This window comes from Tenrec ecaudatus, chromosome 13, assembly GCF_050624435.1.
Source record: "Tenrec ecaudatus isolate mTenEca1 chromosome 13, mTenEca1.hap1, whole genome shotgun sequence".
Classification (NCBI taxonomy): domain Eukaryota; kingdom Metazoa; phylum Chordata; class Mammalia; order Afrosoricida; family Tenrecidae; genus Tenrec; species Tenrec ecaudatus.
This window is the reverse complement of record NC_134542.1, coordinates 22,858,198-22,882,424: the sequence shown is the minus strand read 5'-3', so window position 1 is coordinate 22,882,424 and position 24,227 is coordinate 22,858,198. Positions and strand designations below refer to the sequence as shown.

Genomic DNA, 24,227 nt, shown 5'->3' with positions numbered 1-24,227 from the left:
AATTTCCTAATTTCATCTCTGATCTGCATCAATACGCACTCCTTTTGCAGTAGTTATTCATCCTCCAATTGTTTGCTCTTATTTTCTTTGTCTTCCTTTTGTTGATTTCCAGTCTATGGCACAGTGGTCTGAGAGAGAAGTCTGTATTATTTCAATGTGCTTAAATTTATGTAGATTTGCCTTATGCCCCAGCATGTGGTCTATTTTCGAATATGTGCCATGTGGACTTGAAAAGAATGTGAAATTTTTTATATTTGGATGAAAAGCTCTGTAAATATCTATCAGGTCCAAGTGTCTAATTGTGGAGTTTAGCTCTCTAGTCTCCTTGTTGAGTTTCTTTCCCTGTGAGCTATCTTTCTCAGTGAGTGGTGTGTTGAAATGACCCACTATAATTGTCAAGCCTGTGATTTCTTTGTTAATCTTTTGGAGTGTTTGGTTGATGTATTCAGTGGGTCTCTCATTCGGGGAATATGTTTACAATGCTTATTGGTTCACTGTCTATGATTTCCTTGAGCATTAGTGTCCCTCCTTATTTCTTTTTATGATTTGCACTTTGAGGTCAATTTTATCCGAGAAGAGGATTGTAACCACTGCCTTTTTTTAAATAGCTGTTGCTTGGTAGGTCCTTCTCCAGCCTTTGATTCTCAGCCTATTTTAGTCTGTAGCCTTGAGATGTGTCTCCTGTAGGCAGCAGATTGATGGGTTTTGTTTTCTAAGGCAGTCTGCTAGTATCAGTGTTTTAATACGTGAGTTCAGGCCAGTGATATTCAGGGTTATTCTATCCATCTGCACACTCTGTGATGTCATCTTATACCTTTTGTGTTGGGAGTTTTCCTACTTTCCTTTCTCACTAGTGTGTGTTTTGTGTGTGTGTGTGTGTGTGTGTGTGCGCGTATGTATCATTCTTGACTTTTTTCCATTTTTAAGCCAATGCTATCATGGGGTCTGTTATGTGCCTTGGTGACTTCTTCGGGTATAATCTTGCTAGTGCTCTTTCAGCTTTCTGAATGTTTGCCTGGTTTTCATTCATTAGGCTGGGGAAGTTTTCCTCCAAGAATTCTCTCACTACTGTTGCAGATGACTTCTTTGTTTTGTCTTCCTCCGGTAAGCCAATAATTCTAATGTTGTTCCGCTTCATAGCATCAGACATAGCTCTTACGTTTTCTTCAGCTTCTCTGATGATTTTATTAGATTTTTGTTCATGTTTGTTAAAGTCTGCTTGGCTATCCTTCAAGTCACTGATGCAGTGCTGATTCCTCCAATCGATTCTCAAGGCTCGTGTTTCTGCTACTGTTTTTTGTTATCTCCTCCCTAAGCTCCTATATTACCCTTTCATGTATGGCCTTTATCTCCTCTATCATTTCATCTTTTTTCTGTATTGTTTCCCTCATATCCTGTATGACTCCAAGTAGCATTCTGAATCTTTCTTTATGTGGCAGCTCAATGTCTGCTTCTTCTACGTATGTTGTTATGTTCAGGACATCTTCTGCCATTGCCTTTTGTTTCTCCTGTTTTTTCATTGAGTTCATTGGGGTTGATGGCTGTTTGTGTTGCATTGTTTTAGAGGGACCAGGTGCCATTTTCCAGAGAGTTGAAGAACACTGGCTCTCTCTGGGAGATTTTTAGGAATGCTTCTTCAAACTGCCGATAGCTAATTTTACTATGGGATTAACCTACCTCTTTATCCTCCTGTGGCTTCCCTATCAGGGGAGTGTCCCAGAAGGCTGGTGGGTTGCCTGCTATGGTGTTGCAGAGGTTGGGCAGAGGTTCCTGCAACAGCTTTGAATGTTGATAAGTGTTGGCTGAGCTGCCTTGTGCACCCAGGTACACAGGCAGGAATTCCCTGGTGGGAAGTTGGGCAGAGTATCCCCTGGAGGGAAAGCGGGCCTTACTCTAGCCTTGGGCTAGCTACCCAGGGTAGAGCTCACCTAGCTGGGTGTGTTACAGGCATAAAGGCCTAAGGGTAAAGGGAGTGCTCTATAGGTCAGCAGTGGAGTGTGAGAGAACAGGAAAGAGACAAAGAGGAGGAGAAAAATTTAAAAGTAAGACCATTTAGACTGTGCAGGAATATAGGGAAGCAAGGGAAGCAAAAAGCAACTATATAGCTGTGTCCCACTCCCTGCCTGTGGAGCTGGAAGGGTTTAGTCCTTCCCTGAAGGCAGCACAACAAGCCCCAGTGGCAAGCCCCAGCTGAGCCCCAAGAACAGTCACGAGAAAGGCGCTGAACAGCCTTTAAAGAAGTGGGAGGACAGAGAGCAAAGATGTAAACATTAGCAGCAATGTAGCTGAACCGTGATCCGTGCCCATGGAGCTGTGAGGGTTTGGGTTTAGTCCCTGCTCAGACACAGCAGCGGCAAGCTGTGGCTGTGCCGTGAAAAGGCTGTGTGGGAACAGAGAGCAGAGACGTAAACAGAAGCAACAATGCAGCTGAACCCCGATCCCTGCCAGTGAAGGGACAATGGTGAGGCAGGCAGAGGCAAACTTGGCTGTGTTGAGAACAAGCCCCGCTAAAGGTTCCAAATGGTCCCGGCTCTGGCAGACAGTGGTAGGGCCAAGGTCAAGCCCCAGCCGGTTCCACTGAGGTAAATCAAAAGCCCTCAGCCCCTCAAAATCCCCGTGGGCCTGTGTCAACGTATTTTTATGATGCTCCTCCTGTGTTCCAGCAGTGTTGAATTTCCCTCTAAGCAACTCTCCTCGGCTGGATTCTGCAGACTCCCTCTGGTATGTGCCACTCCGTCATCATCTTCCCGGACTTCCTTATTTTCATGAAAAAAAAAATAACATCAAAGAAAGCTGATGGTGCCCAGCTATCAAAAGATATAGATTCTGGGGTCTTAAAGACTTGAAAATAAACAGGCGGCCATCTAGCTAAGAAGCAACAACGCCCACAGAGAAGAAGCACACCAGCCTATGGTGTCGAAGGAATCAGTTATGAGGCATCATCAGAACAAAAGATCATATCATTGTGAATGAGGGAGAGTGCAGAGTGGAGACCCAAAGCCCATCTGTAGGCAACTGGACATCCCCTTACAGAAGGGTCACGGGGAGGAGACAAGCCAGTCAGGGTGCAGTGTAGCAACGATGAAACATACAACTTTATTCTAGATCCTAAATGCTTCCTCCCTTTTCACACTCATGATCCCAATGCTACCTTAAAAATGGCTAGACCAGAGGATGTACACTGGTACAGATAGCAATTGGAAACACAGGGAACCCAGGGCAGATGATCCCTTTAGGACCAGTGGTGAGAGTGGCGATACCGAGAAGGTGGGGTGGAGGGGGAACCGATTACAAGGATCTATATATAACCTCCTTCCTGGGGAATGGACAACAGAAATGTGGCTGAGGGGGAACGTCAGACAGTATAAGATTTGACGAAATAATAATTTATAAATTATCAAAGGTTCTTAAGGGTGGGGGTGGGGAGGGAGGGAAAAATGAGCTGATGCTAGGGGCTTGAGAGCAAATGTTTTGAAAATGAGGGCAATCAATGTACAAATGTGCTTTACACAATGAATGGATGTATGGATTGTGATAAATGATTAAGAATAATAACAGCATAAGAGCAGGGTTGTTCTCGTCACCTTTAGCCCTCTCAGGCCTCTAAGGTTTCCATCAGCCTGTCTGGTCGTCATGCCAAGGAAAGAACAAGACTCTTCCCCACACCGTCCCTCAGCAGTCCATGGCCTGAACCTTCACAGACCCCACGTGGAACTAAGCGTTTTAGGGAAAGGTGGGAAGGATGCAAGCTGAGCAGGCTTGAGTCTCTAGCATGTGTGCGTGTGTGTTTAATGGTTTCATTGGCATGTAATTCACACGTTGTACAATGTGATACTTTCAATATATTAGACAGCATTGTGCGGTCAGCACCATCAGCTGTAGGACGTTTGCACCATTCGTGTACCATTACTATGAGCTCTCCACTTCCCCCAACCTGTCCTGCCATAACTCTAAGGAACTGTTGATCGAGTTACTCTCTCTATGGCTTACCTGTTTGGATGTCATATCATATGACAAATCCCTCCACAATGACAGCAGAATGAAACACAGATCAGCCTTCATCCTAAAGAAAGCTGACGATCACAGAAACTGGAACAAGTTAAAGTGGGTCAAAAGGGCAGAGAATGATAACATTCCATTGTAACCCACCTCACTCACTGCCCGCGAGTCACTGCTGGTGCCCCTTTCCGCCACAGCACTGCCCTGCAGCTTCCAGCACTGTTTACAGCGGGAGAAAAGCTGGTCTTTTCCCCTCGGAGCAGCTAGTAGCTTCCAATTGCTGGCTTTGTGGATTTCAGCCTAGAGTAACCCTGTGCCATCAGGGCTCCTCGGCCTAACTCTGTGCATTTGATCACGTCCCAGCATGCTCTGAGGGCAGCACTACACACATCCCCAGTCACTGATCTGCAGGAGGCAACGGATGCTGCACCCGAGTGGGGACTCTCCTAACGCGACGCTGGGCTTTCACGGTCATCCATAGCCTCCTACAAACCACGTCCAGCACTCGTGCAGGGCCCCAGCGAGGAGAAGGGAGAGACGGGAAAAGGCAATTGCTGGACTAAGAAGGGAGCAAGCTGACTCCCCTAGGCGACCCAACTACTACCATGATCGGTGGAACAGGTGTTGGCAAAGCAGGTATGGGGGGGAGCCCTCAGCATATGGCCACTACACTTGGTAGTGGCAGTTGCTGATGCATTGCACAAGGGTAACTGTGTGTGTGTGTGCGCGTGCGCGCTCACGCGCGGGTGGGGGTGGGGTGGGGGGCGGGTTCTGCCTTCTAGAATGCCAGGGAAGACCCCTGCAGAAAGACCCAACCATGGTCCTGCCAGGCTGAAAGTCCACCAACACCACCACCAGGGACTCTATCCAGCAGGGACGTTGGGTCCCGCTGCATCCTCTACAAATCCAGAGAGCAAGTCGATGAGCACGGCAAAGCCAGTCCTGGAATCACGAAGCGAGAAATCGTCAATGCACATAAAAGCTTTGTCCTAGTTTCTCAAAGAGGGATTGAGACCGCTGTGGCAGAACCCAGGGATACTTATCCAGGTCCCTGTCTCATGAAATCTTGTGTGTGGTAAACCTGGGGTAGGGTCTGAGAAGTACAGTTTGACCAAGTGTCCAAGGAGGGATGGGACTAGAGGGAAGTAAGCGGGTTGCTTAGGGCAGTACATTTAAGGGGTGCTCACTCAGGAATGAACGTGCACTTACATGAGCTCAAACTGGGTGCCTCTTTCAATGTGGCAACCTCAGTACCTCAATACCCTCACCCCATACCTGACCCTACTCCTGAGGCTTAAAGGATACTGAAGTACACCAAGTCTGAGAACCACTAGCAATGTGGTTAGGAGACTGGGTGGTGCCCTGGGTTAAGGATTGGGCTGTGAACCGACAGGTCAATGGTTCAAACCCACCAGTCAATCCACCGGAGATAGATGTGGCAATCTGCTTCCATGAAAGCATGTACTGCCTCAGAGACCCACGGGAGCAGTTTGACCCTGTCCAAGAGTGCTACAGTGGGTCTAGTCTGATTCATTTGGCAGTGTGGTTAAGACCATGGTCTTGGACAGAATGAGGCTTGCAAGTGTCTGCCATCAGGATTAAGGGAGAGAAGACCCATGGAGGGCTGCGGGCAGTTTCGTGAGGATAGGAAGCATGCTGTACATGTTTGACATAGTTACTCCTGCTAGTAATAGTCACTAAGCATACACGCTTCCATCATATCCCACCCTGTCCCCTTACATAGCAAATTGTGACCCCTCAAAGGGTACCTCAAGTACTTGGTGAGCATCAGTGTTATGAGCATGCACTATGTGTGCCTTCTGGGAAGCACAAAGGTGGGGATGAAGCAAGGCTCCTGCTCTGAATACCAGCCAGCGCAAAACTCAGAAACGTGTGAAACAGACATGTTCAGTGTTCACCTGGGGCCCAAGGGTACAAGCACAGTCCAGAACCCATCCTTTCGATTTCCATAATATGCCTCATTCTCGCCGTCAGTTTCCATACACAATGATACTCCCATAGCTAATTATCCTGCTGTGCCTAACTACTCTGCTGTAACATGCTTTCCAGACCCAGAACCATCCCAACCCTTAGCAACTCGGGTCTGATCTGGAATGGAGATGTTTCCCCGCCCCTAGAAAAAGCCTCACCCTACAGCCTCTAGCAGTGTGGTCTCCCCAATGGCCCTCCACATTGTATCCACCCAAATCTAAACATAGCCTCACTCCTACAACAAGGGCATATCGATGGCCAACTCAGTGTATGCCCGTTTGAAAAACGTTTATTAAGCACCCATTGCATTTAAACATTACAAAGCACGTATTGACAACTCTAGGTATGGACCAACAACATGAGTGTCAGTCGTATTTTCTCAGATGTGCTAGGCCAGGTTGACTAGAGAAACATCCAGAGATGCTCATAGAGGTACAAGAAAGCTTTATATCATGAAGTAATTATATATCAAGAAAATAGCCCAGCCCAATCCAACTCAAGTCCATAAATCCGATAGTTGTCCATAAGTTCCTCTTCAGACTCACACAGCCACGTGAACTGATGCAGAATGCAGGAAGATCACAGGCTGGTGGGTGCAGTCACGTGGACCCAGTGTCGGTGATTGCAGGGCTCTGTCAGCACCCAAGGTCAGTCAGCAGGAAGGTGAAGGCAGAGAGCAGGGGAGGTTCCCAGGGCCCTCCTCAGGAGAAGGCCACGCCCACAGGGAGGCACCATCAGGCTTTGGCCAGATTGACAGGTTGAACTCCGCCTCTGCACTTTTCTATATAGTTCAATTGACATGAAATCATGTAACTCCCATAGTCCCCAAATGCTGGCTCCAAATGCAGGCCCAGGTCCTACCACACTAAATGTTAACATTTGAGCAGAGCGATGGCTGTCAGTTTTCAATTTTCATTCCTTTAGATCGCTCTTCCTCCTGCAAAACATAGTGATAAACGAACAGAACCCAGCAACTTTTCCACGCAAGTTCTAAGCAAGTAAAGAGTCCAAGTAAACCGCAAAGGTTCTACCATACCTGCTGCTGCTGCTAGGTGTCGTCCAGTCTGTTTGGACTCATAGCGGCCCCTGCAGGACTGAAGGAAACACTGCCCGGTGCTGTGCCATCCTCGCACCACTGTTCTCATGTGTGAGCCCATCAATGCAGCCATCATGTCCATCCATCTTCCGCTTTTATTCCCCCCTTTAGTGCGCATGATTGATCTCTCCTGACAGCACATGCACAGGACATGAGGGAAAGTCTCTCCATCCGTGCCTGTTAGGTGCATTCTGGCTGTACTTCTTCCAAGACAGATGTGTTTTGCTTTTGGCCATCCAGGGTACTTTCAATATTGTTCACCAGCACCATGATCCAAGTGCATGGATGCTTCTTGGGTCTTCCTTATTCAATGTCCGACTTTCACAGGCAAATGAGGCGATTGAAAATACTATGGCTTGGGTCAGGTGCACCTTAGTCCTCAGCGTCACATACCACACATATTAAGCCAACCTCACTAACGACGAGTCAATTCTGACTCTTAGAGGCCCCATAGGACCGATGGAACCGCCCCGGTGAGTGTCTGAGACTGTCTCTTTATGGAAATAGACAACCTTGTGTTTCTCCCATATCATGCTAACCATACACAAACTCTCCTAAAATTCCCCATGCTGCCACCTTGTGGGCTTCACTTTTAAGTTAACCATTTATGTTTCGATTTGGAGAGGGACCCTATGGAGCAGCAGTTGTCTACCTGTGGGTTGCAAACCCTTTGGGGGTCAAACGACCCTTTCACAGGGGTCAACTAAGACCATCGGAAAACACATATACACGAGTATATATGGTATGTTCAAATATACATCTATTACAAAATGTAATTTCTTGGTTACCGAGACCACTTGCAACCATGGACCTTGACAAAGTCAGCGCATGGAGGAGGAGTATTCAAAGAAGGCTCCACCAAAGAGAGTCTCTTCTGTGAACCCTTTGAAATGATTGGCCTGATATCATTATTGATAATTGTAGCTGCTCTCTGGTTCTTGATAATTTTGATCACTTCCCTTTTAGGAAACAACTTATGTCAACCAAGGAATATGTCCCAGAAGTTGAGGTTACTCCCCTTCCTATGGCTTTAAAAGATCCATGTCCTGATTTTGTACAAAGTGTATTCTAGTCACTGGAAGCCAGAAACCCCCCCTTAAGGAATTTATGTTAGATCTTGAGCAGGCTGAGCTATTGCAACCGAAACCCAGGAAAATCTCAGAGGCTCGTTTGGAAGCTTTTGTGCAAGACTCTAAAAACGTTTATCATCCTCTTCCCACGGTCTGTCCCCCTCCTTATATTGGTTACCACATAGGGTGTAATATATGGCATTCCCCTCCAGGAAATAACCCAAAGAGAAATAGAGTTCCTGGTTCTGATTTACCTCATAAAGGGGCTTGTAATGAAAATGGCATAAGAATAGTTAACAAAGAAGGTGTATAAGTTCCTTTTAGTGGTTTAAGTTTTATGGAAAGGTTAGCAAGAGGAGTGCCTCCGTGATATTTGAAGTCCACTGAAGCAAAGCTACCTATTGTGAGGCAACTCATCCCTTGGTACAGGAAGACTTTGGGGAGTTCAATTTATGGGACTTTAGTGGAAAAGAAAGAAGAAGAAATGAAAGCCCTAGAGGAACAGCCTAAGAAACAACAGAAAGAACAGCCAAAGCTTGTCAAGTAATTTTTGATAATGAAATGTATTAATGCTTTATTGATTTCATAGTTAGAACAAGGCACCTAGTTGGATGAAGTGTGCTCAGTTATTGTTAGAAAGTTTATGTCTATCACCTTTGTAGTTGCGAAAGTTTCAAGACGTACTACTTTTTAACCAAGAATCATGATGTGATTGATGTAACTTGTCATGGTCTTGTGGCCTGAGAATTTCCTAATGTATGATCTCAGGCCATAAGCTTTAAGCCAAGAATAAGAATATATAAGTTGAAGCTTTGCATGAATAAAATTGGAACGCTCACCTGCAACCTTTGAGTCATGTGCTTTCTGTCTCCCACTCATCAACGCCATGATCCACCTTGATGGACCCCCGGACTTTGTTGCAGCTGGACTGCGACACTTGGTAGCAACTCACCATGTTATGATATTTCATATATAAGGTTACCAAATCTTTAATAATGAAAGTGGGTGGGGCTGAGTCTTGAAAATGCTGGACTTTTAAACTGATATATCTATATTTCTGCTATGCTACTTCAAGAACATGATTTATTGTATTCCAAACTATTTATTTAATAATTATTTTTTTAAAGCACCAAACTCATGATCCTTAATTCATTACAGAGCAAAAGAGAAGGGGGACTCAAACACTATTGTAAACAATTCTTACCCTTTCATCCCTGGGGTCCCCTTTAGCCATTGTTGCCAGTGAGTCACTGAGTCACTTCCGGCCAGCGTGACCCTGCAGAGCAGAGCAGCACTTCCTCTCAGGTGTTCTAAGCTGCGAGTCTTTATGGACGCAGACTGGCACGTCTCTCTCCCATGTGGCATGGCGAGTGAGCGCTTAACCACTGTACCACCAACACACCTCCTACAGGGGTACCTTTTACGAAGGAAGTTACAGAGATTCAAGGGGAGCAGTTTAGGGAAGCAGTAATTTCAGTCCTCAGTCATCCACACCTGTATTGACAATCACTGTTAAGCATAAAATCCTTTTTAAGAATGCGTATACCACTTACCGATTTATAAACCACAATCCTTAAGGATAAATTGGAACCAATAGTCAGGTGGCAAGGACAGGGCATCGGGTGTCCCTCAGTTTTCTTAAAGACACAGAGTTGTTTCAGGTTCTCACATTAATAAAAAGAAAAAAAACCAGAGCAACAGTTTAAAATGCTAACTTGTGCTGGATTATGCACTTACTTTCTAGAATAACTGAGGTGCTGCTGATCATAGGGGACCACAAGGGACGGCAGGAAAATGACAACCACAAGTTGAGAAAGAACCAGAGTACAGGAGAACTGCCAGAGGTGAGAGAAGGGGTTGGGTAACTTTACTGTCAGGCGGAAACAAGCATCTCTATCTTCCCCTACTCAAGCGTTATTTTCTACTTAGACGGTGGCCTTTCACACTTTGTTCAGCACAAAAGACCCTCTTCTTGGCTCACGTACATATGTTTATACGGCACTACACTGAGTTAGGGGATGGACTTTGGGCCTCTGCTCACACCCTCCCTCAAGAAAAAAAACACTATGTTATAACCAATCAGCAGTCTGAGATGTTCACACACACACCACCCCACACACACTGAAGACAAAACGGGTGCATAAGCAAATGTGGTGAAGAGGGCGGGTGGTGCCAGCTATGAAGAGATATAGCAACTGGGGTCTTAAAGGCTTCAAGTTACACAAGCCGCCATTCAGCTGTGAAGCAACAGGTCCACATGGAAGAAGGACACTTCTGGTGTGATCATGAGGAGTTACAGAGCCCGGGTAATAGACATCAGCAGACACATAACAAACAAAACATTGTTGAGAATGGGGGAGGCTGAAGCAGAGATCCAAAGCCCATCTGTAGATAGTGGAACAATCTCCCCACAGAGGGCCCACAGGGAGGGGATGAGTCACCAGGGTGCAGTAAAGCATCAGTGAAACACACTATATTTCTCTGGTTCCTGGAGGCTTCCTCACAGCCCTCCTCCCACCTCCCCCCCACTACCATGACCCCAGTGCTGCTTCCCAATTCAGCTTGGACCAGAACATGTACACAGGTATAGAAAGGGATGGGAGCTCACGACATACAGAATCCAGGAACAGGAGTGGGAATAGTGATACCAGAAGGGAAGGGGGAAGAGGAGAAGAGGAAGGGAGAAAGGGGGAACCGATCGCAATGATTGACACATCAACCGTACACCCTCTACAGGGGGAAGAACACAGAAAACATGGGGGAAGGGAGACAGCCGTTGGTGTGAGAGGTGAAAATAAGAACAAAGTACAATCTATCAGGGGTTAGGAAGGTGCGGGAGAGGTGGGGAGGAGCTGATACCAAGGGCTCAGTAGGAAGGAAATGTCTAGAAAATAATAAGGCAATGTGAGATATAAAAAAGACTTTTCCCTAGCATTGTCTCCCCCACAGATATGCCAGGCATTAGAGGCTATTTGCCAGCACATGGCGGGAGGTCAGAAGCATTCAGCCTTCAGACTAGTGTCTGGTCCCACCACAGGTGGAGACCACTCCCTGTTGTTAGGACAATGGATTACTTCTCTCAGAAGGCTTCAGTCATCAGTCTGGTCCACTGTAGGTGGGGTTCCCACCCTACTGATGTTTCCATGGAGAGCCAGAGAACAGGTCAAACCTGCTCAGTGACATCCAAAGTTAGGCTGCCATCCTGAATCTAGAATCTGCTCATCTTGTCACATGTATACCCCAATCCCTCCCCTTCTTGATGCGTGCATAGCCCTAGATTGTCCTCCCTCTCATTACTGTACTACCTATAATACGATCCTTTCCTGTGACGTATGTCTTTACCTGTATTAGGGAGCCTGCGCATCCCCAAAAGATATATAAGACTTGGATAGCAATAAATCTCGCTCCTGCTCTCTCTCCCTTGCCCTGTACCACCAAGAGGTGCTGAGGTGAGCATGCTACCATGAAATGTGTCTGACTCCATTATTTCAATCTCTCTTCTATCTCTTCTATCCTCTATGCCTTTACTATAATCTTTACTTATTATTGCTGTACAATTGCGCCTATCGGACCTGTAATGATTTGTTAGGGGCAGGCTACCCTGACAGGGCAACATATGTACAAACCTGCCTGACTCAAATGATACATGGATTGTGATAAGAGTTGTACGAGCCCCAATAAAATGATTTTTAAAGAAGAGGCTATAATGAAAGCACATTCATAAATGAGTTTGCTCTTAACACTGAAGGTTCACCAACTCCCTGGCAAGCAGACCTGAGGACATGAACTCCTGCTGCAGGGCAGCCAAGGATAGGTACCAACCTATGGCAGCGCTATTCAAAACTCTAATATTCACTAGAAACACCAACTCTCTTAAGTAAATATGTTTGTGAGGACAAAGGGGTTCTTGGCCTGAGCCATGGTATCTTCAATGGTCTCATATGCATGTGAAAGCTGGACAATGAATAAAAGCGATCAAGATAGTGATGTTTTGAATTATTGTGTTGGCAAAGAATATTAAATACACCATAAACTGCCAGAAGAATGAACAAATTTGGCTTGGAACAAGTAGACCCAGAATGTTCCTTAGAAGCAAAAGTTTTTATGGGCATGAAGCACTCTATACTAGCTGCCACTGAGTCAATTATGACTCAATAAGACAGGGAAGAATTGCCCTTTTGGGTTTCTGACACGTACCTTTTAGGAGTAGAAAGCCTCAGCATTTTCCTTCAAAGGAGCTGTTGCTTTTGAACTGCTAACAACTAAGCCACCAGGCACCTCCACTAGACCAGTGATTTCACCTGGGTTAGTTTGAAGCAGTCAGAGGTAGAAAAGAGTGGCTGGGTACGGGGATTTCTGGGAGAAACACAGGACAGTGGAATGAAGATGACCATGGAGGACTCAAGGTCCACAGGCCCCATCCAGACTCTTGAGGATCCTGAACAGGCAGGGTGTGGCCTGCAGCTGGTCCACAGCACGTGAGTCCAGTCTGTGCAAGGAAGACCCACGTGGGCCCCTTCCGTTTGGACCCCAGGAGGCTGCGGGAGGCACCTTCACGAGGAGACCACAGAGGATGTTGGTTGGCCTCATGAAGAGTTCGGTATCATCCTGACAACTTGTCCACGTGTCTTGACGTTGTCACCACTGCTTCTTTATGTCCATGAGCCTGAGTCTCTTGAAAACTGCTTTTTAAAGCACTTCAAATCTATTGCTCACATCCAGGTAGGCCTCAGGCCGCAGGCATTTCCATGCTTGTAGGAAATTCCAGATTTCCCGGTTGTCGCAAGGTCCAATTAACTAGTGTGAGTGCTCCTCTGGTTTTGGTGGCGATGCTTTTTGATTATTTCAAGAGGATTTCTAGTAATTTTGCTCTAAGGTATCACTTTCTCCCATTTATTCCTGACTTGTATTGCTTCTCGGCCTTTTGGCTAAGAGCAAGTGTATTCCTGAGTTGTTTTCTCCTGATTTCTCTCTGCAGTCACAGTGCCGTCCTCATGGTGGGCAGAAAGCTGGCACTTAGCCTGAGCTGCTGGGCCTGTAACTTTAGAAGATTTCATACTGGGGAAAAGAAAGGAAACACGATGTAGAGAGTGCTACTTCACTTGATCAACTCTGAAGACGATCAAATCTTTTTCTTTTTTTTTACTTGAGCTCCACCCGAGGAACTAACAGTCCAGTTAAAACGAAACATGTGAACCAAGCCCAGTTTCCATTCTGCTCCAGTGCAGTGACTTTGCCTGATGTCTCTCACCTGGTAACTGCTTGGGACTGGCTAAGACACTGGCTCAAGGTTTGCAGCCACTGGCTCCCCAACCCAAGCCTCCCATCATCACCGAGCTGCTTCTGACTCAGAGACAGCTCGCTGCCGAGGGCTGTCAGGGCTCGTGCACAGGCCCAGGAGTAGAAAGGCTCCTCTGTCCCCTTGGAACGGCTGGTGGGTTTGAACAGTGAGCAACCGCCCTGCCGGGGCCCCTTTACTCAGAGAAACAAGGGCAATACCACTCCTAACTTCCTATTTGCAGGTCATTTTGAGATGAATGACTTTGACTGGACTTGGATTGGCTTATTAGATAAAAGGGAAGCTACTTGGTTATTAGCTCTTGCTCCTGATAAGAGGAAATGCTCTAATTGGAAGAAGGGTTTCAAAACAGAAGTAGACATTTCTTTGAATCGGCATTCAGCCTCTTTAGGTCTTATCTAAGCTGAAATTTAATAAAATCCAAGTCTTTTAAAGTAAGAAAAAAAAATCTGGGCTCTAACCAAGCACAATCAAGACTAGAGAAGATAAGACAGAATTTGTGAGCTTCACTGGAATAAGGAACACAAGAGCTAATGACAAGCCACCCTCCCAGCACGCCATCTAGACTCGCTGGTTTCTCCCGTTGGTACAAACTGAGAGGGGTTCTACAATGAGGACAAGAGAGCGGCCTGGTGTTATCCAGAGAGGCCCCCGAGCTCTCAATTTCCAGACCGACGTTGCAGCACTAGCAGGTATTCTCCCAAAGTGCACAGTGCATACTGGCTTTGACTTTCTGCAGGCAGGCTGGCTCGGAACCAGGTCCACAACCTCAGACAACATGACCAGCCCAAGTAGCCTTCAGGTCTAAAGCCACCAGCAGGTCTGCATTCTGTTTCTGAGGGAGCTCATCGTGTCACATCCAAGAACAACTGAGTCACTTCTACGGTACCTTTGAATTTCCCAAGTACAAGTCAGGTAACATAATTTTCTGCAACAATAAAACTGCTTCTAACCATGCCTGTTGAATATGGTAAGCTACAAGCCACCTGTGGCCATGGGCACTTGAAATGTAGCTACTATAACTAAGGGACTAAACTGTTCATCTATTCCATTTTAATTAGATTTAATCTTGATAGGAATGTGTAGCTAATGGCAGGATAGTTCTTGTCCACCATCAGAGCAGACTTAAAACTAAAATAGCTACAACTGCTAAGACAATACTTATTAATGTAGCTGTTTTTATGACAGTGGTTTTTATGACAGTGGTTACCTGGTGGGTTGTGATCTGCCAGGTCTGCAGTTCGAAACCACCAGTCACTCCTCAGGAGAAAGTTGGGGCCTTTCTACTTCTGTGAACAATTGCAGTCTCAGAACCTCACAGGGCAATTGCACCCTGTCCTATAGGGTCTCTCTGATTCAGCAACAACTCAATGGTGGTGGGTTTGGTTGAGATACTATAGAAAGAAACAAGCTTCTAAGAGTAATTTGTATTGGCCTATGATTTTTACTATCAGTCAATACATGGTCATATCAGTTAATAAATTTCTTTAAGGTATATAACCTCACGTTAGCTTAAGTCAAGTACAAATTTGAAAGAGAAATAACTTTGAAACACATCGTTGCAACATCGAAAAGCAACATTTTCTGGTATTTTTCGTTGAGCCCTTGCTTTGGTAGCTCCTTGTAAAATTAAAATTCCATTTCCAAAACACAAACTAGAACAGATATATACTCAAACGACAAACGAACAAACACTAACTCACTGCCATCGAATCCATTCTGACTCACAGTGACCCTATGGGAGTAGAATGCCTTTCTTCTCCCACAGAGCCCCTGATGGTTTAGAACTGCTGACCTTGTAGTTAGCAGTTCAACGAATAACCCCCTATGCCACGATGGCTACTCAAAAAGGTTCTAATCATTGAAATCTTACTTCAAGAAGTATGCTGGAAGCTGCACTGGATTTACTGGTGAGTTGAATTGACTCACGAGCATCAACGGACAACACCCTCCGGATCTGAAGCGGCACCAGTCCCACTGCCCGCTCAGGGCTGCAGCTTTCACCAAAGCAGGTTCCCCAGTGCATGCTCTCTGGCAGTCTCAAAATGAATGCACATCCCGCACAATAAAGTGACTATTGCAATGAACTGAGTCACGAGCATTTTTTGGTTTCCAGTGCATACAAAGTTATGTTTATAGGACACTGTAGTCTACTAAGTATACAACAGCAATACCAGCACACGTGAAATCGTGTGAGAACAACCAAAATGTGACACCGAGACACAAAGGGAGCAGAGCTATTGGAAATGGAGTGGACACACTTGCCACAGTCCTCAGTTTGTAAAAATAAAAAGCCAACATCGGTGAAGTGCTTAAAAGGAGGCATGCCTAGACTTCAACTTTTAAACTGGCTTTGTTAAATGACCTTGGGTGCCTGTCTATTCCCACACTTCACTGACAGAAGTCCTGGGGGGAAGTGCGATATGTTCCTCCAAGCCCACCGATGTCTCCCAGGCAGGAGAGAAGGGCTGACGCAGCATTTCTTTAGAGACTCAGTATTAACTGCTAAGTCAAAGGAGTGGCCCAGACAACGTTAGTGAGAGCCTGGGTCTAGAGAGATGGACGTGGAAGCGACTGAGAAGTGCTGAGCCACGTGTTCCGTCTTACCTGAAGGAATAGATTTCATCCAGCCCATCTTCACCTTCTAAAGCCAGCATCACCTGTTTCACCACCTTAATGCCTTCCTTTTGCTGCTCCGTCATTCCTTTTGGAGGAAAGGCGGGTCTGTTGTGGTCCGAGTTCAAGCTGCTGTCTCCTCTGTCCCCAGCTCCAGTCCTTCTCCACCGAGAAGGGCAAACTATCAACAAAGGATCAGCAATAGTTTAGAGCTGTGGTTCTCCACTTTTTTTGTTGCTACTTCCTAACTGTAATTCTGCTACCGTTATGAATCGGGCGACCTCTGTGAAAGTCGTTCAACCCCCAAAGTGGTTGTGACCCACGGGTTGAGAACTGCTGAGTTTAGGGGATACATTCTCAGGTCAAAGCAGCAGGGGTCACTCATTAGCTAAGTGAAAACAGGCCTGCCAGTCAACCGCCATGAGCTTCAGCTTTCTAAGCTGGCAAATGGTACTGGACTACTGTAGCCAGGTCTCCTATGGTGGTGCCTGTCTCATCTCACCTTACCTAGTCCTTATGTTGCTTCACTCTCCCAGGCTAGCATCCTCCACCTGGCCTCTGAGCACTCAAGCTCCATCTAGTCCAACTCCACTGAGGCAGCACCCTTAACCATCAAATCACCCCTCCCCCCCACACACACACAGAGGAGGGAGAACAGAGAAAGAGAGGGGAGGAGAGAGAGGAGAAGGGAGAGGGGAGAGGGGAGAGGGGAGAGGGAAGACAGGGAGAGAGGGAGAGAGGGGAGAGAGGGAGAGAGGGAGGGAGGGAGAGGGGGAAGGAGGGAAGGAGGGAGAAGGAGAGAGGGAGGGAGGGAGAGAGGGAGGGAGAGAGGGAGGGAGAGAGGGAGGGGGAGAGGGAGGGAGGGGGAGAGGGAGGGGGAGAGGGAGGGGGAGGGGGAGAGGGAGAGGGAGAAGGAGGGAAGGAGGGAAGGAGGGAGAGAGGGAGAGGGAGAAGGAGGGAGGGAGGGAGGGGGAGAGAGAGAGAAAGAGAGAGAGAGGGAGAGAGAGGGAGAGAGAGGGAGAGAGAGAGAGAGAGAGAGAGAGAGGGAGGGAGAGAGAGAGAGAGAGAGAGAGAGAGAGAGAGAGAGAGAGAGAGAGAGAGAGAGAGAGAGAGAGAGAGAGAGAGAGAGACCGAGCTTAACTAGCCTAATATGGGCTGGATGTCCTACCACTTGTTGAACCTGGCTTTGGGCCAGCTCTCCCGGAAGATGACCGCCCTCACCTGAGCTCCCAGTTTAGATTTCAGGAAAGGACGCCTCTAAGAAGACTGAGAGCTCTTCTCAGCAGACAAGCTAAGTAAATAAACACCCATCTGCTGCGATCCTTGAAGGTCATCGTTCAACGACTCAGTGACAGCGTGTGCGAAATGCTTAAACCCAAAGGACCCTGATTGCTGTGGGTACAGGATGCCTGTGCAGCTGTCAGTTAGTTGCTAGAAAGGGGGAAAGCCCAGTTTCACTTTTGTGTCTCGCTCCAGTGCTTGGCTGAAATGAGACTAGAAATAAATTGGGATTACCAGTCACGGGAATAATCCATAATCAATACTGAAATTAAAAAATAAAACAGCTCTGTAGTACAGCATCATTATATATGGCACTTTAGAAATGTTTTCAGGTAGGCAATCTCACTTAATCCTTGCATATTAGGTGGACAGGGGTTTGCATCTCAATTCTCTGCAGAGATGAAATCATCTTGTAAAAGCCACACACTAATACCCGACAATAAAAGCACTGTCCTCTGATGTGAGTGCCAGGTGCTTTCAAATGTGTCACCTTCCCTACTTTGCCCTGAAAACCTTTCAGGCTAAATTCAGCACTCATTTCAGTACACCAAAAGTACCTGGTTGGCCACCTTTACATGGACGGTTATTCGCAAGGCGATTTCTCCATTTCTGGATATGATTTCTCCACTACTTCACTTGCTACTAAGAAGGTCTTCGGTTTACATTTGTTCTGAACGTCCTACACGCTCAGCTGCCAACTGCAGAGGTGGTAGTTCAAGTTCACCCTGAGGTGCCCTGGCAGGAAGGGCTGGGGAAGCTCCTTCTGCAGTTCTAGTCCTGGGAAGCCACTGCCATGCACAGTTGTGCTCTGGGACACGTGGCCTCATCCTGAGTGGGAGCTGACTCCTGATATCCAGACTGGGTGGGGTTGGTACGGAGCCTGGCCCATTTCCATCACCTTCAGCACACACCAGACACAGAGCTCCAAAGAGCAGGGGGTGGCACACTGCCTCAGTTCAAGCTGTCTCCACAGCAACCACCAGGAACAAGAGCAGACAGGCATGAAAAAGGAAACTGCCAGTACGCTATCATGAAAGAAGGATGTACACAGCTTTCCTCTCACCACACAGAACAGAGATGCACGTCCTCAGTCATCGGGAGGTGAAATGAAGATCCATGTGCGAGGAACAAGCCCGCTGAGAACACGGCCCTTCGTGGGACTGCCAGTATTACTTAGAGAACTTGGAGAACAATTTGGCATCCGTTAGATTGTTTGCCTACAACAAGGAGACCAACAAGTGGTCGGCATGCTGGAGGTGTGCCACACAGGAGGGCGGATCAGGATCCAGGGACAGATTACACATGGTCACACAGCAGGCGAAGGAAGACCGAGGTGTCTTCTTCAGCGCCTTACAGTAGTCCTTGAAACTAACACTGACAGAAGGGCAGCGTGCTCCAATCATGGGAAGGCGTCCTGAGACTACGGAGAGGGAGCAGAAGCTCCAGCTGAGGGTCTGAAGTGCTGAGGAAACCCCACCTCAGTAAGAGAAGTCTCTTTTAAAAGCCCTTCATTTCTCTGAAGTACCGAGCTTAACAGGGTCCAGTTGGATGGGCTATTCTGAACCATTTTCCTACAGCTCTGCAGAAAGGAGAGGCCCTGTCAGAAGGCCTAGCAGGGACATACATGCAAGAGAGGGCCTCCCTCCCCACCGCAGGCATGTTGAAGGAGCCCGAGGCTCACCCCACTGGGCTAGTGGCTTCTCCATAGAGCCTTCAACTTGAAAACCGAGTGTCCACAAAAGACTTAAATAATTCAACATCCTCTATCATCACTCTGATGTCACCAAACACAGGACAAGAAGAAACCGGTTTCAGAAGCAGCAGGAAGGGTTCATGTTGGGAAAAGAACTTTCAGTCAGGGCGGGTATAGCGAAGGAAAGGAAGTACCTGACGAGCAGAGTCAAGTTCGCTGCAGGGGACGGGGACGCTAACACATTTGGAAAAGCCTGTCTCCTCCCGTCCCAAATCTGAGCACCTCACTTCTAAGTATGCCCATATAGTTCATATGACCGGTCTAGTCATAATGCCTTATGTAATTTCTATCCTCTAACTTTGTGTTCTGGAGTGTTGGTGGCCAATTAGGTTAGACATTGAGCTACTAACCTCACATTGAGCTGCTAACCTCCAGGTCAGTGTTTCGAACCCACCAGCCGCTCCATGGGTGAAAGATGAGACTGACCATTTTTTAGCAAACAGGGAGGACCGCTGGACTCTGCCCTACAGGGTCTCTGTGAGTGACTGACGTGACGGCAGTGAGTTTGGTTACAGTCTCACTGTGGAGGGAGTTCTGTAAGCCCAAGGACAGGATGAAGGTGGGAGGGTGTGAACTAAGTCACCATGGAGGTGTCAACCACGCCGCCAGCAAAGCTATTCCTCTGGTAGATGGGTCCTCTGGGAAGCAAGCAGGGAAGGCATCACCAGACCATCAAGGAAGAAGAATCACTGGGGAACACGGTCAAGATGCTCCCCTCATGCAGGGGCAGAGGTAGCAGAGGCCATGCCTCCCCAAGACCACAAACTGAGGGAAGAAGACCAGGAGGCAGAGCAGAGAAGCAGTGAGACGATTGGCTGTGAGGCAGGGATGGCTTCCTCGCCGGTGGAGGCAGAGGCCAAGGGCTGAGAGACTGAGGACTAGAGAGACTTGGCTGCTGGCTGAAGAAGAGATGCTGCTGTTGACAAAAACTCTATATCCTTCATTTTTTTCTGATCCTGGATTGTGTTCACGTGGTCAATTGTCTAGTGAGTTCCTAAAATCGTGAGTACTCCGAGTTCAGCGTGGTGACTGCAATATGGCTGTCACTGAATCCGGCAGAGAAGTACATTGGATCCAGCAGCACAGTTGAGCCTTATGGGAGTAATGGTGGTTGGTGGGGGACAACAGACCTTGGGCTGGTGAGTTGGAGTGTCCCTCCCTGGTGTAAACAAAGGTCACCCATGGCCTCTATGGCAAACTTAGCAAATGACAATTTACCTGTGTGTACTTCTAAAGTACGAAGTTCCTAAAGTAGTAACATTTTTATTCTCTGGGGAGGAAAATCAAAATAAACATGAACATATATGTAAATGAAAACACACAGGATGAAAATTCTCTCTACCACAAATGTAGGTCTCTCAACCCCACTCCACTGTATGACTAGAGTTCCCTGTTTAAGAAAAGCTCTCATTTATTGATCTGGTCATCGTCTAGGTAAAGTCTGTGTAGGTAGGACATGAAGTCAGTCCTTCAACTCTCATAAAATGCTCACTCTTGGGACACATTCTCTCAGAACCAGGCACCCTACTGAGAATGTCAAACCACAAGGAGAGGCCACATGTAGGTGATCTCCAGTGGATGGCTCCAGCTGAGCTTACCCCTGACAAGAGGCATCGACTACCAGCCACGAGTGAGGCATCTTGGACATCCAGCCTGGTTAAATCTTTAGATGCCTCGAGCCCCAGCCACTGTCTAACTACACCTGTATGACAAGTCCAGGGAAAACTACCAGTCACCCGAGCCCAGCTGTCCCACAGAACTTTTAGAAAGGATTCAAAAGACAAAGCTGTTATTTTAAGACATGAAGTGTTGGTGTGGTTTATTATAAGTAGAATAGGCACAAAGTAGAAGGGCTGCTCAGGGTAAGTAGCTAGGCGCTTGGACTCAAACTCCATTCAACTGGCTCCGGAGATGGTACTTTTAAAGCTTACGTATATTGCACGGTTGCTAATAATAACTGTACTACCCAGTGGATGAGTCAGAAGAGGGGAAGGGACAAACATCAGACTCTTAATTACAGCTCTACTTGTGTGAGGTTATGTAAGAAAGCTCTCCAGGCTCCCCAAAACACTGAGGCCGGTCCTGCTCAGCAGGCCAGAAGCTCGCTTTAGCAGGTGGAATGCAGGCCAAAGGCAGTAAAAGCATGCTCAACGCCAATCTGAAACTTACCTGTCGCTGCACAAACATGCTCATCACCTTCTTGGCTTGTTCAAATGGCGACTCCTCCCCAGGAAAAGAGTTACTCAAGGCAAAGCCCACATCCATGCATAGCACAACAGCTGCCTAGAAACAATACCCCAGAGAGCACTTGAGAAAATATTAGTAATGGGGATAGGACAAGACACAGAAGAGACGTGTCCACTGCTTAGCTCACTCATAAACTTGGGATAGATGTCCAGGGCCAGGTGATGTGTGTGTGGGTGTATATAAAGCACATATATGTGGTGTCCAAATTTCCCCTATGGAGAATTGTCCTATAGCCCCTACGCTTTCCAAAGATGAAACACGTTCTTTAAAAAACAAAACAAAAAAAAAACAACAACACTGTTTTGTCAGAAGTGATGCATGCTCCAGGTCGCTGCTGCCATTCCGACTTCAGCATTAACTCAGGGAGCAGACCTGAACCCCACCAGAGGGCTATATTCAAACCCAGCCTAGTGGAGCCCAATAAGCGCTGATGCATTTACTTACATATTCTTACAAGAATCTATTTTAAATCAGAAAACTCTAAGACTAACACTCATTTAGCAAGAGCAATTATCCCAAAAAATGGCATCAAAGGCTTTCACAGTGTAGAACTTCTTGTCTGGAAGCAGAAAATGGACTCAATAAGACCTCAGGCTCCTCTCTGATAACCTTAAGAATCAAAACCAAAATATAAGGATACTAGGTAACACAGCAAGCTGTCATTTCTGTGAAGAAGTAGTGCACGTGGATGAATGATGGAGCTCTGATGGCATAAGGGGCTACAAACTGAGATCCTAACCACCAGGTCAGCAGTTCTAAACTACCAGCTGCTTTAAGATAGGAAAATGAGGCTTTCTACTCCCCTAAAAGAGTGATAGTCTTGGAAAATCATAAGAGCAGTTGTACACTGCCTCCCAAGGAGCTATGAATTGGCACTGACTTGATGACTTAGGTTTTTGTTTGGAATGTGGCTTTCAGTCCACCTGCCACAAACAGCTGTGCCACTGAAGCGACCAACTTTCCCAGCAGCTGAAACCAGAGGAATAGCAGGGAGGGACATTCTCACCAATCTATAAACATTTTTTTTTTAACATTTCAATGGTTTATTCATTTGAGTAAAAGGTGCCAACAACTTTACTGATCTGAGTTTAAAGTGTAAGACTTTTTTAAATAGTTCTGGTGTAACTTGATTTCTATGATTTTAAAATAAACTTGAAAAAAAACCGCATCCATTCTACATGCATCCATTATTTTTAATTGGTTACACCAGTGAATTTTGAAAGCCTTAATTATATTTCTTTGAGGTTCCCCAGAGTTGGTGAGAGATGTGGACACGCTCTTTGCTTTACCGGAAATGTCTAATGTGCTCCATGTCGCATAGGCCAGGGCCTGTGGTTCCAACCGGCAGCACACCCTCTGAATTGAGCTCCCTTTTTTAATCACCATTTCCCACTGGGGAGTTAAGACTCACAATCAGCTGCTGAAATTCCAATCTTGCTTAGCTGTATACCAGGGGCTTAGGGTAAAGCTTTAGTCTACCGCACACTCCAGAAACTGGTTTAGTGATGGATTGGCTCCTTAGAACCACACCTCACCCTAGAAACCATTACAACTTAAAAAAAAATCTTTTTAAAAGAACCTTGGGAGCGCTGCGTATGAGGAATTGGGACACCAACCAGAAGGTCAGTGGTTCAAACTCACCAGCAGTTGAGGGAGAAAAGGGCTATCTGTTCCCGTCAAGATTTACGTCGTTTCGGAAACCCAGACAAGGTTGCTGTGGAGCCGGAATCTACTGGACGGCAGTGGGTTCGGGGCTGTTTGTACTGTTATCACTTCTCTACGCCACGGGGGTAATAATAGTTCCTGCCTCGCGTGGTTGTTGGGAGGATTAAATGGGGCAGGAATAGTTTGGATCTGGGGGGAGGACAACTCCGAGGCGGACCCTAGTATGAAGGCTAGTGTGTAGCTGCCATATGGCTCCCAGGAGTCCCTCTGTCCCTGTCGACAAGTGTAGGGTAGGTGCTTATCACTGTGATCAACCCCATTCTCAGAGGGTTGAAACGCCCGGGCTCACGAGGACCGGGGCAGGGTTAGGCGAAGCAACAGCAGGAGAGCGCGGGAGCGGGGCCGGACGGGCGTGGGTGGAGCCTGCGCGAGGCGCCAGTTTGAGTCCCAGGAAGTCAAACCCGCCACCAAAGCACCCTTCGCTCCGTACGCTCGCGTCCCAGCCCGCCACCGAAGCTCTCCCCTCCCCACGACTCCTTAGCATCGCCATGGGGACCCCACGACTCTTCTCTTCAATGGCCTAGAGGACAGTTCCCGCTACCTTATTCCAGGACCGCGCCATGGTACCGGTCCGCGGTCGTCTAGGACCGCCTCTTCCGGGGCGGAACCTGCTGCACCGCCTTCCGGTTGCGCCGGAAACAGTTCTTCTCCGGCTGCTCTGGGGCTGTGAGCACGCGCAGATGCCCTGCGCTGCGCTACTCCAAAGGAAGCTCTTCTCTGTGCGATTGGGGTACCTAAGCCCTGAAGCCGGAGCGCTTGTTGAGATGTATCTGAATCCAGGGAGTCCTCGCAAGACTGTCCCAGTACAATCCGTAAAAGGGAGGATAAGGAAAGACTTGGCAAAGGCAGCGGGCATAGAACCAAGTCCTAAGAACGGTAATCGTTTCCTAGGCAACAAAAGTGGGCGGGGCATTCTTTGCAGTGGGAACGGCTTCTGCAAGTACAGAAGCCAGCGGGGCAGGTACTGGGCAGGCCTAACGATCTAACAACACTGTCATTTGGAGGGCTTCTCCTTTGGAAGGCGATCGGTGGCGTTGATACAGAAGACCAGCCTAAGTAGATGTTCTAAAGACGGCCCCCTGGCAAAGGAAATGTGGCTTTCAAAAAACAAAGGAAACGTCCACCTGCAGCCTTGTCATTTTGAGGGTG

The 24,227-nt window shown here is 47.2% G+C and overlaps 1 long non-coding RNA gene across 3 annotated transcripts; it reads right to left on the bottom strand.

Annotated features, from left to right (window-relative positions):
- Positions 1-6,260: 6,260 nt before the first annotated feature.
- On the bottom strand, positions 6,261-23,689 carry LOC142423870 (uncharacterized). 3 transcript variants are annotated; one of them, XR_012779353.1, is made up of 5 exons: positions 23,620-23,689; positions 21,276-21,389; positions 16,064-16,253; positions 7,028-13,215; positions 6,261-6,928 (listed from the first exon to the last, which is right to left on the bottom strand). It is a non-coding gene; the product is annotated as an uncharacterized LOC142423870 (long non-coding RNA). The 3 variants fall into 3 exon arrangements; XR_012779351.1 differs by having other exon boundaries at positions 6,261-13,215; XR_012779352.1 differs by lacking the exon at positions 23,620-23,689 and adding an exon at positions 22,995-23,593 and having other exon boundaries at positions 6,261-13,215.
- Between the last annotated feature and the right edge of the window lie 538 nt (positions 23,690-24,227).